This window comes from Lotus japonicus, chromosome 4 (genome assembly GCF_012489685.1).
Source record: "Lotus japonicus ecotype B-129 chromosome 4, LjGifu_v1.2".
NCBI lineage: Eukaryota > Viridiplantae > Streptophyta > Magnoliopsida > Fabales > Fabaceae > Lotus > Lotus japonicus.
In genome coordinates, this window is record NC_080044.1 from 47,831,963 (window position 1) to 47,849,545 (window position 17,583).

The window sequence follows — 17,583 nt, forward strand, 5'->3', positions numbered from 1 at the left end:
AGTGGAAAATTGAATAAAAATGAAGGTTTTGACAAGGTTTGAGTTTTGACAGATTCTGGCTGTCACCTTGCGCGAATATTTATAGGGTCTTAACGACCTCATTTGGGAAAACTTCCCTCATGAGAGTTGTAGCCCTTTAAGTTAAGAAAATTCTCCAAGTGGTTTCCGGTCATTCCGATCTCTGTAGCTCGAGATATCCTAGTTTTAGTGACGATGGTTTTGGCTGTACAGTGCCAGCGGATTAATTGTTTAATTTCTCTTTTAATTCCGATTTTACTTTTATTTTTAATGAAAATGGATTAAATTTTCATTTAGTTCAGACCTGCTTAAGTGTGTGATTAGTGGGTCTAGGGCTTGCCTTGTTTTGGGCTTAAAAAGAAGAAAAATCAAACCCTAGCCCATCTATAGTGTAGCCGCATGTTGACAAGGGGTGAAGGGGGGAAAGAAACCCTTATTTTTCCTCCTCATGCAGAAATAGAAGTGTTGCACTCACGTAAGAAAAACAGAAGAGAAGAAAAGAAAAGAAAGAAGAGAGAAAGAAGGGAGAGGCCGAGAGAGAGAATCGAGTAAGAGAGGGAGAAGAAGAGAGGGAGCAGCCGAGAGAGAGGGAAAGGAAAGGAGAGGAGACTTGAAGAGAAGGCAGCAGCAGCCCTAGAGTTTGATCTAGAGCCGCCGCCACCTCCTTGCACCCTAGCATCGCCGGCTGCCGCACGCACGAGGAAAGGAAGCTGCGCGAGAGAGAGAGAGAGATCGAGGGGACGAGAGGGAGAGATCGAGTGGAGATGAAAGAAAGGGACTGGACAGCAGCTGTTAGGTTGTTTCTACAGCAAAGAATCCTTCTTTTCATCAAGGTTTTGAGCAAGGTAAGGGCTGGTCTTAGGAACGGGTAGATGCCTAGAATGTTGCCATGAATTTCTATGAGGAAAAGTGATGATCTTGAAGGTTTACGCATGATGTTTTGTGAATATAATTGTTGCTGGAATTTTTGTGCAGTGAACACATGCTTATTAATCTATATTTGATGTACTTGCCATGGATTTATGATTTTATGTGAAACTCATATGATAACTTGCTAGTTTTGGCTTACTTTTCATTTGTTTCCAACATGATGTTTGATGATTGATCAGATCTGGAAATTTTGGGTAATTAGATTGATGGTTGAGGGCTGATCTAAGGCTAGTGCACTTGAAAAGGAAGAAGGAAATGTTTGCGAAAAACCCTAGAGCCATGTGCATGGTTCGGCCGAACCTAGTTTTAGGGTTCAGGCCATTCCTCTTCTTCGTTTTCATGCACCGGTTGTTAGACATCCCGTTTGGTTAACTTGCCATGTTTATGTGTTTGAGGAGCATGCGAGTATGGTTAGGGATACTTATGTGTTATGAATATTGCCTGACTGAGGAACCATGAGTCGCTCATCTAGCTGTAATTCCCATTGGTGTTGTGAATATCTATTGTCGTTATTATTATTATTTGTCGTTAAAGTTGATAAGACTCTAGGACTGACTTTAGAGCGTTAAAAACAAAGAGAATGAGACTTAACTCGCTTGCAAGTAAATGTGATTAATCGAACATAGGTCTAGTGAAGACTATGGGCCATGAGAACGATGGTGTTGTTAGAGACAAACGGTAGCTTGCACGCGAGGGAGATTTTGTGGATCGGTGGATCCTCGTGATTTGGTTGAATGCGGTCACCGTGAGAATTGTGAATTGTGGATCATTACGTATGTACATCTGCGGATGTATGTGATTGGCCAAGGTGTTTTGGTGGGTTGTGTGAAGTGAGGATCCGTTAGCCTAACTGACTAACTGTTAATTAAATCCCTTAAGAGATAATAAATCCACAAGAATTGATTATTGTTTATATTGTTTTCCTGTCGACCTGACCCTTGCATTGTTTGTTATGTGTCTTATTTTGGGGGGGGGGGGGTAGATGGTGCTGACCACGATGACGGTTCACGCCAGTTCCTGGGTGATGAGACTAAATGACCAAGACAATGACCGAGTCTGGACGGCCGACGCGTCTGGAGTTTGCAGGGTTTATGTCGGCAACGTGGCACTCACAGGACGTGACAAGCTGGGCAATATTGTGGAGGAGCAATTCATAAGCGGAGAAGTCATAGAGATGCCTTTTCCACCGGCACGGTTCCACTGCCCGGAAGACGAAGAGTCCAGAGTTTCTTCGGAGGAGACAAATCCTTCAGAGGAGACGACTGTGGATTTCCGACCAGTGATTGCAGAGCCTGTTCTTCCAGATCCTGTTGTCGAAGCACCGCCAAAGAAAAGACAATGCAGATGGCTTGAAGGTTCTGAGGGCGACACAATTGTGACTAAGAAGCCCTGAGCTTGTACTTTGGGGATCCTGGGAGTGGTTACGTCGATTTTGATTTATTTGCTTGTTGGATATTTTAAAAATGGTTTAGTGGTTTCTATTTCACAGATATTTGGATGATTACTTTTCATATGTGGTTTTTTTTCACACATGGGTGTGACCACCACGTTTACTTCCAGTACTTTATGGTTACAAGGTTCGTTTACGAGTTTTATTTCCGCATGTTTCTTTTGGTTATTGGTTTATGATGTTAATTAAAGAACTTTATAAAATCAACGACGATTTGTCACTAAGTAAAGAGTAATAAATGAATCGACGAAAATTCTTTACGAAAACTACGTCATTTGGTTACTGCGGGACACTCGAGAAATCGGGGCGTTACACTGTGGACCAACATGCTGAGCATGGGTCGGCAGAAAGAATGAGAACACCATAGGGAGTGTCACGGGAAAGCCGATATGCCCTGCTCCTGGATTCCTGCACCACAAAATTGTGAGTCCTTGGTAAAAGCAGTATCCTGTGACTGGGTCAACATGCCAGCCAGCACGGGACGGGAAATCAGCGTGGATCACGAGGACTGGAGGGATGCTCATTGTCACACCTGTCATTTGTTTTTTATAAAAATAAGTGCAAGGGTGAGTCACACGCAACTTTGCACAATAATACACATCAGATAAGATAAGCATTAAAACTCAAGCCAACATACCATTAATTACACACATGTTAGCAAACACAAGTTATAATGCACTATGGTTAAGTCTACCTTATATCTTCGTCTTTCGAATTGAATTCTCTCACTACTTCGTAGGAAATGGTGAGTTCATCGCCAACCTTTTTATTTATTTTCTTTATCATGTGATGAGTATGATTTAAGAGCCCGAAGCTATCGCTTCGTTATCTTTGAAAAGTCGTCTCGAGAACATGGACACTCCTTACAGTCCACTCTTTACCGGACAATGATCGCTCAGTAGCTCACAGACTTAAGTACACGACGCAACTCTTTGCCTTAAACATCATGCCAATCCCGACCTCAGGGGTCCTGACGAGACAGACATGAGAGGTGTACTGCCGTGTAAATCCCGGGTCAATTCATCTCTGAACATGACCACCTTTGGCGTCTCTGTATTCCCACTCTCTTAGTGGTAGTGACAGTACTTTCCTACTCCTTATTGCTCCTTAAGTGTGTTTTCAAGTATCAATCGTCTCCCCCTTATACTTCCATTAAGTTTCTAATAAATTAGAAACGAGCATCTGTTGCCTTACGTCGAGTAAGTACACCAAAAGTATTATAGAGGTGAGATCTTAAATAAGATCAGGTAGTTTTAGGAATGCAGGCGGGAACTCTAATCCGCCATTTAATGGTTATGTACTTTTAATTGCTTAGAGAAAAGGGCTCACTTGCCAATCCCATTATTATTATTAATTCATTTACTCTATCTATCCTATGGGTAACCCTAAGGCGTTATAGGTGGGTAAATTTTTCAAACGCAAGTACCAATAACTCATTAAATCAGGGATTATCCTTTCCCTCTTCCCACTACCTCAGATGCTTCAATGTATCAGAGACAATCCTGATATCATGCCACTCAGGCCCATTAATCCTAAGTACCACTATATCCCATAGCGTACTATCATCCCTTTCTAATGTGAATCATTCAAGCACGAATCACAATCATAGCAATTCAGCACAACAATTCATCTAACGTTCAATCTTCAAGCACAACATCCAATCAAGCATCCAATAACACATAAGCAAGTAATAATATGCTTTCTATCGTAATAACGATTAACTTATGAGTTGTGTACCAAGACAAGGTCTAGTATAACCCCCCTTAACTTTAACCTTTACCAACTGATCTTGTAGGTCTGAGATTGTTCCCTCTGCATCATTGATTATGCTAGGGTTATGATTGGGCTAATCAAATTATCAAATTATTTATTACTATTATCATTATCACAATTATTATTATTATTACTATAATTATCTAAATCATTAAACTATTAAACTAGTACCATTCTAACTTAACCTTGGTCTCAACTAACTAGGGTGTGACCTTATACCTTCATGTCCACTAAACTGACCTAATCATTTTGGAGTCATTAGACTATCCACTTAGCTTAATTACTAATCCAAAATACCATAACTTAATTATTTAGTCATATTATGCAAACAAATTTCATTTTTAATAGCTAAATTCCATAACTCTTTCCACATCATTATTTCTGACCTCAGGTCCTGCACTATCATCAATCTCCTGACCTTGTTATTCCTAAGTCATTAGCTTACTAATCTCACTTAAGTTTAAAATGTTACTATTTAATTATTTCAATTATCTAAGCCACATTATGCAAATTAAATTAATAACTAGGCTATAACTTCTAAGTCCTACCTATTTTTCCAATGGTCTCACGTTCTGTTAGTCACAAGTTTCCAGTCTCAGCTTATAATCAGATTCAGAATCACTTATTTTAAGCACTTAATTCAAAGTCTACTTGCAAACTAAGAAATCTATAAACTGAACCTAAAACTAACATCTAAGAGTCCATTCCTATAGTTTTCTACCTCCTGAGTTCAATGGAACCATCAATTTCAGCTTCTGAGCACCGTAACAACTCCAATTAGCCATTTCCGAAGCTGGCCGAGAGGTGAGATTGGGGCTTTTCACCTTCGGGCTCAATCATCAATTCTAACTATCCTAAAAGCTCCTATCATCTTTTAGAAGCATAAACCAATCTTGTTTGCATGCCAATTCGCCCTCAGAAGCTCAACCCGATAGCTTCTTCGAGCTTCAAAAACTATGTATTGGTTCTCTCGATTCCTAACGATTCATGGCTCTAAACTAGTCTAAAGCTTCCTAACTATGTCCTAACATGCTTAAGGGTACAATTTGGATCGAAATCGAGCTAAAACGAGCAAGTTGCAGAACTTACTTGTAACGCCCCGATTTCTCGAGTGTCACACAGTAAACCAAACGTCACCATTTTTGTAAAGAATTTTTGTCGTTCAATTATTAATCTTGATTTAATGACAAAAGTTCAATTATTGCGAAACATAAAACTTTACGAATAAATTTGCGAAAAAAATAAGACATGCATTTTTGAATAAAATAACTCTTAATCAAAAGAACCATAAATCAAAAGTACATAAATGAAACCTTGGGCTAAAACCCTACATCAAAGTACATCAAAAGAACCCGAAAGTAAATACTGATAAATAATAGTTCAGCACTACGAAACACTCAACCCCCAGCATAGCAATATCAATCACTCGTCAAGCCATCCGCAGTTCCTGGGACGCTTCTTCAAAGGAGCCTTGTCTTCCGCCACAAACTCCACTGGTGCAACAACTACACCAATGGGCAGGGGAACAACAGTCTCAGGTAGGGACTCTGGAGCCGGGACTGAAAGGTCGCCAAGACGTGCCCACCAGTCTGGTACCTCGAACGCCCGTGAAGAACCCTCCTCTCTTGCAGCCCGCTATGGAGAGTTCGAGCAAGAACCCTCGACTCCTGGGTGTAAGAAGCGGCAAGGTGCAAAGGGCAGCTTTACCTTGCCCCACTCCATGATCTGAGTCTCGACGACGTTCCCATGCCGGTCACGTCCCTTGATCGTAGCTCTGTCGACGTAGATGCGACGTACCTGGGCAGAGTCAGTCTGCCAGGCGTTTTCCTTGTGCTGATCATGTAAATCTATGGTCCACGAGACCACTGCACTCTTGACCTTCACCATATGGGCCCCCCCCCCCAGAATAACACATAAACAAATAACAGGGTCAGATCTCATGTTCTCATATAAACATTCACATATTCATGTAACTCTCATAAATAACAAGATTTAATAAAGATAATCTTTAAGTTATATCACCGTTAGTCACCTAAGTCCAGTTAGGCTAACGACCTCACCATTCACACTACCACCTCAACATCAATGGCCAAATCACGATCATCCGCAGATGAACAATTCTCGGAGGGGACACACCGTAAAGCCCTCTATCACGTGGGGACACACCGTACAACCCACAAAATCTCAAGGTGACCGCAGTCAACCAAATCATGTGGGGACACAACGTACAACCCACAAACACCCTCGCGTGCAAGTAATCGTTTGTCTCTAACGGTACCATCATTCTCATGGTCCATATTCATCACTAGACCTATGTTCCAATTACATCACATTTTACTTGCAAGCGATTAAGTCTCAATTCTCTTTGTTAGGGCTCTAATAGTCAACCTAGAGTCTTAACATTTTCACAAGACTTACACAAGTGAATCACAGTAATAACCACAGCACCAAAAGGAATTACAGCTAGATGAGCGACCTTTTGGCGATATCCCAATTAAGCAAATATAAGCTATACTAAGCACGTAGTCATGTTGACAAGCTTAATCACACATAATTCATAGCATCTCCTAATCACATGTTCCTAAACAAGACTACAAACATTTTCGCAACTTAGCTTTTGACAGCAGAAACAACATTCATTGAAACTGGTCTACAGAACGCGTCTTCCAACCAAAAATCATGTATGATACCTTTCTGGAAAGCTATTTTAAAGGTCTACAACTCTCGAGTTAAACACTTTTTCATTTGAGCCCCAGAATTAGGTGATATTAGGCCTTGAAGCTTTCTGTCCGACACAGGGAAAAACAGCCGGTGCAACAGTTACTAAAAACGACCTACAGCACACATTATCAAACCAAAATTTATGATCTTTATATGTATGGAAAGCTTTTTCGAAAATCTACAACTTTCACTTTAATCACGTCTTCATTTGACGAACAGAAATATGTGAAAATAGGCCCTGAAGTTTTACTGTCCAGCACAGAAATCTGACAGGGAATGCATTTGCCATCAATTTCGTTTTAGCCATTCTATTCTAAAGGTTCTAAGTCATATACTAGCATCAAGGGTCATATAACATGCATCATATTTCATGCCAAATTTTCCAGACCCATGATAACCATCCATTCCAGCACAAAAGGCAAATCTAAGCATATGAATCTTCAATCATTTTAATCAAGCAAAATCATAGAAGAAATGATAATTATAGTGATGATTAAAGGAGTATCATGGCATCAACATTTCATCTCAACTCAGCAGCAAAACATCTTGATCACAAAGCAACATAACAGCCCATGCCCTTCATACAACATACAACAACAAACATCACCAACTCAAGTCCTAAGCATGCAAGACTCTACCCAACTAGATCCACCCTTACCTTAGTCTTAGTGTTTTGAGAAGAATAGGTGAAGATGAATGATTCAAAGAGAATGATCCTTGCTCCCTTCTCCTTGCTCGAAATCTCCTCCTCACCCTTGCTCCACCACGGCTTCTTCTCCTTCTTCTTCTTCTTCTTTCCTTCTTTTCTTCTTCTTCTCTTCCACGACCTTCCTCTCTCTCTCTCACTCTTTCTTTCTTTCTTTCTTTTGCTGAATGTGTGAAGTGATGAAAATGTGAAGAGGGTTTCTAATTCTTCTCTCCTTTTGTTCACTCCAAAATCTGAAAATCTCTCCCCCTTTTACCCTCAAACCCGCGGCCTATACACACTCCAAGGGCATTCACAACCTTTTCTTTCAATTTGAAATGAGACATGAAATTAATGCTCATCAATTTCTCATTATTCCCTCAACAAAACTGATTTGCATTGACTAAGGAGACATAACCCCCAAATCATTACCACAACTTAAGCACAACCAAGTCAAACAAGTCTTCCCTCATTCCTTCCTCATGGGATTCGGCCATGGCACCATGCTTGGCCTCCAAGCAACTCAAACTTATTCATCTTGGGATCCTTGACCTTATAAAAATTATATCATAGCCCTTAAGTACAATTATCACTTTCATATTAATAATACTTCACACTACAAAGCATCAAGGAAATTCACAAATCATAAGCAAACCATACTTTATTATTTATTCAAAATAAATAATTTCATACATCAAGGTAGGGTCTTACATTACTCGCCGAAGAAGATGATCGGAGAGTCCTAGATTGTCACCGCCGTGCTATTTCGGGTACTGGAACTTGATCTACATGCTTTGGGGAGTTGAATGGCGATCGTGGGTGTCGCTGAAGTGCTCGGAGATGGGAGAAAGGGTGAGTTACAGGTCGGGGACTCGCCGGAGCTTCGCCTGAGATGGTGAATCCCTTGTTTCTCGACCAAAGCTTGACCAAAATGACTCGATTCTCTTCCTCTCCTCTCCAGAAACTCAATGGGACAAGAATTAGGTCCTAACTCTCTCTGGTTTGAGAGATTCGAAGGGGTGAAGTTCAAGAACTTCCTCTCGGTCTCTCCTTCTTCCTGGGCTCTCTGGGTACTCTCTGAACGTTCTAGGACACTCTGTGGGTAGCTAGGGTCGCGTGGAGTCGAGTGGTAAACTTTAAATAGGTTGTAGGGTGATTAATTTGCTAAATCAAGCTTAAGCCTAATAAAAGTTGCACCACCAATGGTTTTTCATGCATGGGGCTTATCCTAGGGCTTGAGCTTGCGTGGCTGCTGATTGGGGACGTCCAGAAGCATTAGAAGTGAGGTTTGCATGGTGTAATTGCTGATTGCATGCCTAGGTCATTTGCACACAAATACTAGGGCTCCGATTGGTCGATTTCTTTATCATTTTCCATGTCGGGACAAAACTGATGCAATATTATACTGCTTCAGGTCTGTTAGTGCTAAATTAGAGTTTATTTCCCCTCTGAAGGTTCAATATCATCTCTTTTGAGTGATTAGGGTATCACTTTTTTAGCTTGATTCGGGTTTCGATCACTCTGAGACAATGCATCTATCATTGCCAAGAGATGTGACCAGATCATCTATTTAGCCCTATCCTACCTCTATCTCGAGTTCATCTTCTTATTGGGGTTATTACGACCATGTCTTTGGTACTTCTATTGCCGGGTCGATTTAAAGTCGATTGAAAGACGTCTCGATTTACGTGCAAACAAGTACTATAATAAAATATCACACATACACGCATACACACACACACACACACACACACACACATATATATATATATATATTTCATATGTATATAGTATAGTTATTAGCTCATATTCACCTATTCCGACTTTCTAGGGTTTCGCGTCGCCTATGAGGTCTTTACCTGGTTGGTGGGATGTTACAGGCCGAACCCTATTTTTGTGGGTTCGGTGAATTCTTTTCTTTCGCTTGGATGCATGAGTCTTACGATGTTTTATCTGATGATTTTGCCACGATCTGTCATTCATGAGGATGTGTTTTATGATGTTCATTCGAATAACCATTCAAAGGGTCGCTCATCTAGCTGTAATTCCCGATGTGACTGTGATTGTTATATCGTTATATTTATTCGATGCATGTGTAAGACTCTAGGTTAATGTTAGAGCCTTAACCAAGAGAATGAGATTAATCGCTTGCAAGTAAACGAGAAATAATGGAACATAGGTCTAGGTGAGACTATCTACCATGAGAACGATGGAGTCGTTAGAGACAAACGGTAGCTTGCACGCGAGGGAGATTTTGTGGATCATTGCGGCTCCATGTGATTTGGTTGATTGCGGTCATCGTGAGACTTGTGTTTGTGGATCATTGCGAATCCACGTGATTGTACATCTGCGGATGTATGTGATTGGCCAAGGAGTTTTGGTGGGTTGTGTGATGTGAGGATGCACTAGTCTAACTGACTAACTGTCATAAAACTTAAATTACATAAACGATTACTATGCTTTATGATATGGATTATGATTATGTTATTTGCGACCTGACCCTTGCGCTACTTGTTTATTTGTTATTTGTGGGGGGGGGGGGGAGGGGTAGATGGTTCTAACGAAGACCACAACGTCGACCCATTCCTAGAAACTGACGTTGCTTCATGAGAATGAAGATCGGGTTTGGGCGACCGACACGTCCGGAGTTCGACGAGTCTATGTCGGCGATGCAAGGCTTACAAGTAGAGATGTGCATGGGAATGTCGTGGAGACACAACATATGGCGGGTGGAGTCATCACTATGCCATATCCACCTCCACGTTTCTTTTACCCGAAGGATGAATGCTCTCAAGTTGCATCAGTGGTAAGCGATCCCTCAGAACTAGCAGCAGCTGAGTCCCAGCGACTGGTCGAGCAATTCATTGTCCCAACACAGGTTCAAGCTGAGGAGCCAAAGCATAATGATAATGCTGAGGTGAATGGGTGAGTTCCTGAAATACCAGCTTGGTGGGGTGACATGGAAGCTTGCTGTGTATTCGGTCAGTTTGAGGCTCCACCACTTGAGTCGCTACCGCCAGTCAAGAAGCGTCGTCTCGAGGAGGAGGTCATTGAGGTTTCCAGTGGAGACGAGGATAGGGTTTGGAGATTTCTAGTTTTGGAACTTGTGAGCGATGCATCGAATTTAATGATTTACTTATTTTGTCAAACTATGTTATGGCTTGATATTTCATTCCAAATGTAATGAGTTTATAGTTTTGGCACTCGGTTAATTTTAAATTCACACATGGGTGTGAGGACCATCTTTATCTATATGATTGTAAGTATTTATTCAGTTGATTAATTAAAAGTTTTGCGTTATCGATTACTTCCGCGAGTTTTTGAAAAGGTTAAGTTTCAAGAGTTTTCGTAAAATGAACCTTTGTCATTTAATTGAAGATTAATAATTGAATCGACGAAAATTCTTTACGAAAATTGGTTACATGGTTACTGTGTGACACTCGAGAAATCGGGGCGTTACAACCCCCTTAGCACCGTCCCACATTGATAGAAATTAACAGAGCTAACAACAAGTTTCTCAGACCAACCACAAGCACATAATGCAGATGAGAAAACAGCTAGCAGCCATGAGCCAAAGGAATACATCTCCAGGACATCAAAATAAAAACAAGACCAAAAAAATTAATCAGGAAAGTTAATCGAAGGAGGCCCACAGAGGAGTAGCTCTGTCACAACCGATTTTTGCTAGGTGATCCACAACAGAGCTAGCTTCTCTGTAAATGTGAGATATTCCCAAACAGGTCATCTCCCTTCTTAAGCGATCAATGGAATTTAATTTGTTCAAGAGCACCCACGATCTGTTTGTCTTGCAATTTACCCATCTGACAGCTAGAGAAGAATCACTCTCAATATAAACATTTGAGATTGAAAATTATTTTCAAAAGGATAAAGCATGGTAGATTGCTTTGACCTCAGCTTGGTGAGCCCACAGCACACTGGTAGCCATAGAGAAAACTCCAATTATGTCACTGTTTGATTTTCTCAAAACCCCTCCATTTCCACTTAGACCCGAGGTACCTCTAGCTGATCCATCAACGTTAAATTTGAAGCTATTTGAAGGAGGAGGGGACTAAACACACCTTGTTACTTGGCGATCTTGAAACTGCCTGTTACAATTTAATTTTTCCAGATGTTGCGTGAAGTAAAAATCCGAGTAGGGACATTCTTTCCACCACGCTTTTATCCACCACATAATCCTCATCAAATGAAGATCCCAAATTGCATGAAAGACAAACTCCTTCTGATTGAACACAACATCGTTGCGGGCCAGCCATATAGATTAGCTCACTGAACAGGGGATTAGTTCCCAAATGACCCTATCTGTTGTAACCCGCAAGAAGGGCCATTCTTCTAGCAGTGGATTAAAAGAACCAGGAATACACCACGAGATCCCTTCTCTTTTCATTGTCTCACACCAGAAGCGCCAAGATTTGACACACCAAAGGCTAAGGTGAGAAGACGATTCTACAAACAGCCCACAACTGTCACATAGCCCACCATTTTCAATATCCATTCCTCTTATAATCAAGTTCTCTTACACCGCAATTCTATTCTCTGAAAGCTGTCACAGAAACAGAGACACCTTAGGCGGGATTATCTTCTTACAACGTTTGGAAATCAACCAAGAAACCGGGCCAAAGATGCGTAATTCAGCGGCTGCATAAGCTCCTTTAACTGTATCTGGACCGCTCGAGTCCCCAAGCCACAAAATGGAATCCTCACCCTCCCAAGGTACAATTGAATTCAGACCACTGAGCATCTCATGGTAACAAGCATTCACCCAATCAAATAATCTACATCACAAGTCCAAATCCGATACCCATGATTCATTAGTGAATCTTGAGAAGACTAAGGCAAGGTTGTCTTAGTGCTGCTAGTTCATTGTATTGTTAGGAATTGAGCAAGGTTGCTAGTGCAGTTGTAACAATCAATGAATAGTGAATTACCTTCATTCGAAGAAGGAAGAAATCACCTTAACGGGTGGACTGAATTAGCTTGAGTTATTTATCAAGTGAACCAGGATAAAATCTTTGTGTGCTTTTCTCTTTCCCTTATCTCGTGCACCTTGTGATCTTTAGTCTGAAAAAATTATCCTTAAAAGCTAAAAACCCTATTCAAACCCCCCCCCCCCTTTCTAGTGTTTTTCATACCTTCAATTGGTATCAGAGCCTGGTTCTGATTACCACACTTAACAGTGTTCAGAGATCCGGACCGGTGTGAAAAACTCAAATGACTGCCACCACCAGCGATGCTCAAAGAGATCACTACAGAGCTAAACCACCTATCTTTGACGGAGAAAAGTTTGATTACTGGAAAGATAGAATCGAAAGTTTCTTTCTTGGATTTGATGCTAATCTTTGGGATCACATTATTGATGGCTACACTCGCCCTGTTGATGAAGATGGAGCAAAGATTACAAGAGACAAGATGACTGATGCTCAGAAGAAGATGTACAAAGATCATCACAGAGCAAGAACCATCTTGCTGAGTGCTATCTCATACGAAGAATATGAGAAGATCACAGACCGTGATTCTGCCAAGGTGATCTTCGATTCCTTGAAGATATCTCATGAAGGAAATGAAGATGTCAAGGAGACAAAGGCGCTATCCTTGATCAAAAAGTATGAAGCCTTCATGATGGAGCCTGATGAAACAGTAGATGCCATTTTAAGACCCAAATAAATTTAGCGTTTAATTAACTAGTTATTTATCGGCTTAAGAGCGATAAGCGCTATTAAGTTTAAGTTGATGTGTTTATTATGCCTTGTATATTTATATAATTCTATTAGGACTATTAATTTCTTACTTGAAGAAAAAAAGAAAAGAAAAGAAAAGTTCAAGTTTGAGAAATGGCTTAATTGCAACTTTGGTCCTCGACGTTTACCAATGCCACGATTTTGGTCCCCCACGTAATTTAATTACGTGGATGGTCCCTGACGTTGTAGGTCGTGTGCAACGTTAGTCCTACCGTTTATTTCTTAATGGAGGAGGCTTACGTGGACGTCCAGTTGGAGAGAGAAAGGAGGTATGAGGAGAGAGGGAAGCACGTGAGTATCACGTGACCCTTATCTGAACCCATTATACCCAAACCCCTGACCTCCCTGGAACGAAGATGGTAACGCGATTTAAATCCCTAGGGTTTCAGATTTGGGTATAATGGGTTCATATAAGGTTCACGTGAGTTCACGTGATACTCACGTGCTTCCCTCTCTCCTCAGATCTCCTTTTTCTCTCCAACTAGACATCTACATAAGCCTCCTCCATTAAGAAATAAACAGTAGGACTAACGTTGCACACGGCCTACAACGTCGGGGACCATCCATGTAATTAAATTAGGTGGGGGACCAAAATCGTGGCATTGGTAAACGTGAGTGGCTTAAAATGAACAAGAAGAAAACAACAAAATTAAAGAAAGAAAAAGATATGTAATTAGCAAGTATATATGTATATCTAGGTTGTTAACACTTCTATATTCGATCACTTAAATTTTTTCAAAGTGATTTTAAATTATATCATAGAGTCCCTAATAATTTTTAGGATGATGATTCATCTTTCTAATATTTTTTTTATAGCTCTATGAGTCAAATCCTACACTACTAAAACCATTCTATACTTAAATACATATTTCTATATGTATACTTCTCTCATATTAGTAAGAAAGGATTTATAAAAAAAATAGATTGAAGCTGGAGGGGTCTTGAACGTGGAGCGTTCAGCATGAGGTGTAAATAAATAGCATGACAAGGATTTCAAAAACAAAACGTGTCCAACCTTAAGCTACCACCACCCATGCACTTTCCACCACCTCCTTAAACATGTTGGACGTGGCACTTGCTAGTGATTTCTTCACTCTTAAGCATTGAGCATTCATGCCTATATAAGGCAGAAACATGAAGGCTTCAGCAACCCCCACAAAACTATATTGGCACACAATATCCACAATAGCAATAGTTACTTGGGTAAATGCTATTTGAGTTCATTAGTTTTTAGTGAAAATTCTTGGTATTTGTCTTGAGTGTGAGGAGATTCTTGAGTTTTGGGAGCGGAAGTTAGGATCTTGAAGCTTAGCAATTTTCAAAGCGATGAATTTTATAAGGATACAAAGTGCAAGATTGCATTCGTGTCGGAGCTAAAAAAAATGGAAGGAAAGCAAGCCGCTACGAGGAGCGATGACGTGATCGAAGCAGAGTCACAACTTAGGAGGGAAAGTAGCTAAGGTGAGGGCACTTCGCTTCGGCTATTTATATTATTGAATATATGCTATATGCTTGTTGTGAGGACTATTCTCTTAGTCTATTTATATCGTTGAATATATGCTATATGATTGTTGTGAGAGCACCTTGATGCTTGCTATTTCATAAAATGACTTGTTGTGATGATGTTTGTACTTTCATTGTGATATTTGATTATCTATTAACGGCCTATCGCTTGTGTAACCGGAGGGTTTTTCCGAGTGTCGGTTAGAGGAGACTCTAACTATGCTTTAGATTTACTGTGATTTTCGATCAAGAGGTTTTCTCAAAAAGATTTATAATGGGTGGGATCTTTTATTTAATTTACCAAAGTTTTCGAAAAGGAACAAACCTATTCATGATTTACATATAAAACTTCATCTAAACTAAATAATCAAAGTGAATACATATTTTGTAAATTAAAAGAGAGTTTATTTGCATTGCAAAACTTTTAAAGAATGGGAAGGATGTTTTCAAAGGGGCTTAAATCCTTTTTTTTTAGAAAAAAAAAAGAATTTCAAAGGGGGTCTTATTTGGTGGCTTAGATGAAAGAAAGACGAGACTCGCGACACAGTTACTTGGAGTGGAATGACCTATCGTAGTGTAAACTTCGGTCACTTGGAGCGGAGTGCAACCGTTGATGATGAATCTAGATTGGTTTTCTCGTATGACCGTTTTCTTAGAGATAGACGTGAAGACTGGAGAGGGTGTTCCCGTTTGTTTGGCTAACCATGATTCATATCATGCATGCATACATTTTGTTAGGATGGTGGAGTGGCCATGCCTGTCTTCTGAAGACGATGGAGTGGTCGTACCTTCAGATGTTGATAATGGAGAGGTTATCAACTATGTTGTTACTGGAGTGGGTATCAACTAAGTGGCATTCACTAGTCAGAGGTCGATACTGGAGTGGGTATCAGGCCGACTAAGTGTTGTCCCGCCTACCTCATAGGGAAATGGTGTTTATATCCGGATCATTTGATGTACCTCTGTGGCATTGCTTTTGCACGAGCATATAGACTAACCTTAGGGTTGTCGATTGAGCTTGATATGTGCTATGAGTTTTGATATGCTTGAGATAAGCTAAATGTTATTTAATTGTTATGTGTGTGGGAGAGGTATGTCATGGACAACCCTCATATTTTACGTAAGTCACGTGATCGATAGATCTGCGTGTGTGAGCGTGAAACGTATAAGTATGTGATTATGTGTATACTGTGTGACCTACTATAATATATATACTTATATTCTGGAAGTTGATCCTCGCACGCCATTGTATGTATTGCTTGTGTTTGGGCAGCCGACGACTGCCAGGTGATGGGCGACTGCCAGGCGATGGGCGACGACATGATCAAGTACCATGCTTTTGGGGAAGTCGCAGTGGTGCTGCTGATGAGGGGGATCCATGATGATTTGATGTAGTGCCATGCCTTTGTATCAGTTCGGTGAAGCGCACCGTAAGTCGTTCGTGGGATTTGACTACGTGTTTGCTAATGCTAGAACCTTGTTGCAAATCTCATCATAGATTGATTGTTCGATTGAGGAGAATCACTAAGGGCAGAAGTAGAGTCTTATGTAGGGCTTGAGCCCTTTGGGTAGAAAGCTTACCGTCGTTGGTTGAAGCTTGTAGGATGATCATATGAGTTTGTATTCTCTTGGGTTCAGAGGAAGGGTAGGTCCCGATGTGTGTCGTTTGATGGTCTATCCAGCGTAGAGATCACAGGAAGCTAGTCGGGCATAAAGTCTTTTGATATTCCTTTTTGAAGACTCAATTGTACATATACTTTTGGATATAAAGTTATATATTATTGGGTAATTACTGTGCATTCGCAAGAGCATGTTTTGAAAAAAAAAAGTTACTCGCATTTTTGGACTCCGAAAGTTTAGTCAGCATATTTAGTTTGGATAAAGGTTACTAAAGTGACCCTCGAGAAATCGGGGCGTTACATTGTGGTATCAGAGCTTTGGTTGAGATTACCAGAGGTTGTTGAGGAATAGGTCTGTCGAGCTAAGCTGCGATATTGGGTTTATAAGACACCAATGAGGTGAAAATTACTATGTCGCTTCCTTAGGGTTCGGGATATGTCCGCATAGTATGTCAGGTTTTGATCGAGAGTTTAAGTGTGAATGAATCCCTAAGATGGATTTTGGAGGAAATGTGCTAAGGTTAGAAAGTGAGATTTACTAAGTTGAATTGGAATCATAGGGTTAAGATTGACCTTGTGAGTTGAGAATCATGTTCGAATAAGGGATTTCATGGCTGTAGTTGTGACGATAAGAGTTGAATCTTTGAAGATTGAAGATCTAAGGATGAAATGTCAAGTGAAGTTCCTTGAGGTATAGTATAAGAATGATCTTGAAGTAAAGGGTAAATTCTGAGTTATGTAGAGTGTTAGGACTTGAGATAAGTATATGATTCGATTTGTGACTAAGCGAAAGATTAACTTATGATTAGTATGAGGATAGTTTCGAAAAAGGAGATGACATTGATGGATTAATAGATTTCAAGATGATAATTTTCTTTTAAGCGGTTGATCGATGGATATTGGAGGTGAGATTATTGGCAGAAGAAGCCATTTGATGAGATTTGAATGATATTAGCATGATGATAAATGGATGTATGTTTCATGGTTGCGTTGTTGATGTGAGAGTATGACGATACCTACGAGGTCGAGCATGTAGGTTGTAAGACCCTGAATTAAATAACTAGTTTATTTATTTATTTTTGATTTATTAATTAATTGAGTGTTTATATTCTTTTTCCTGACTTGAAT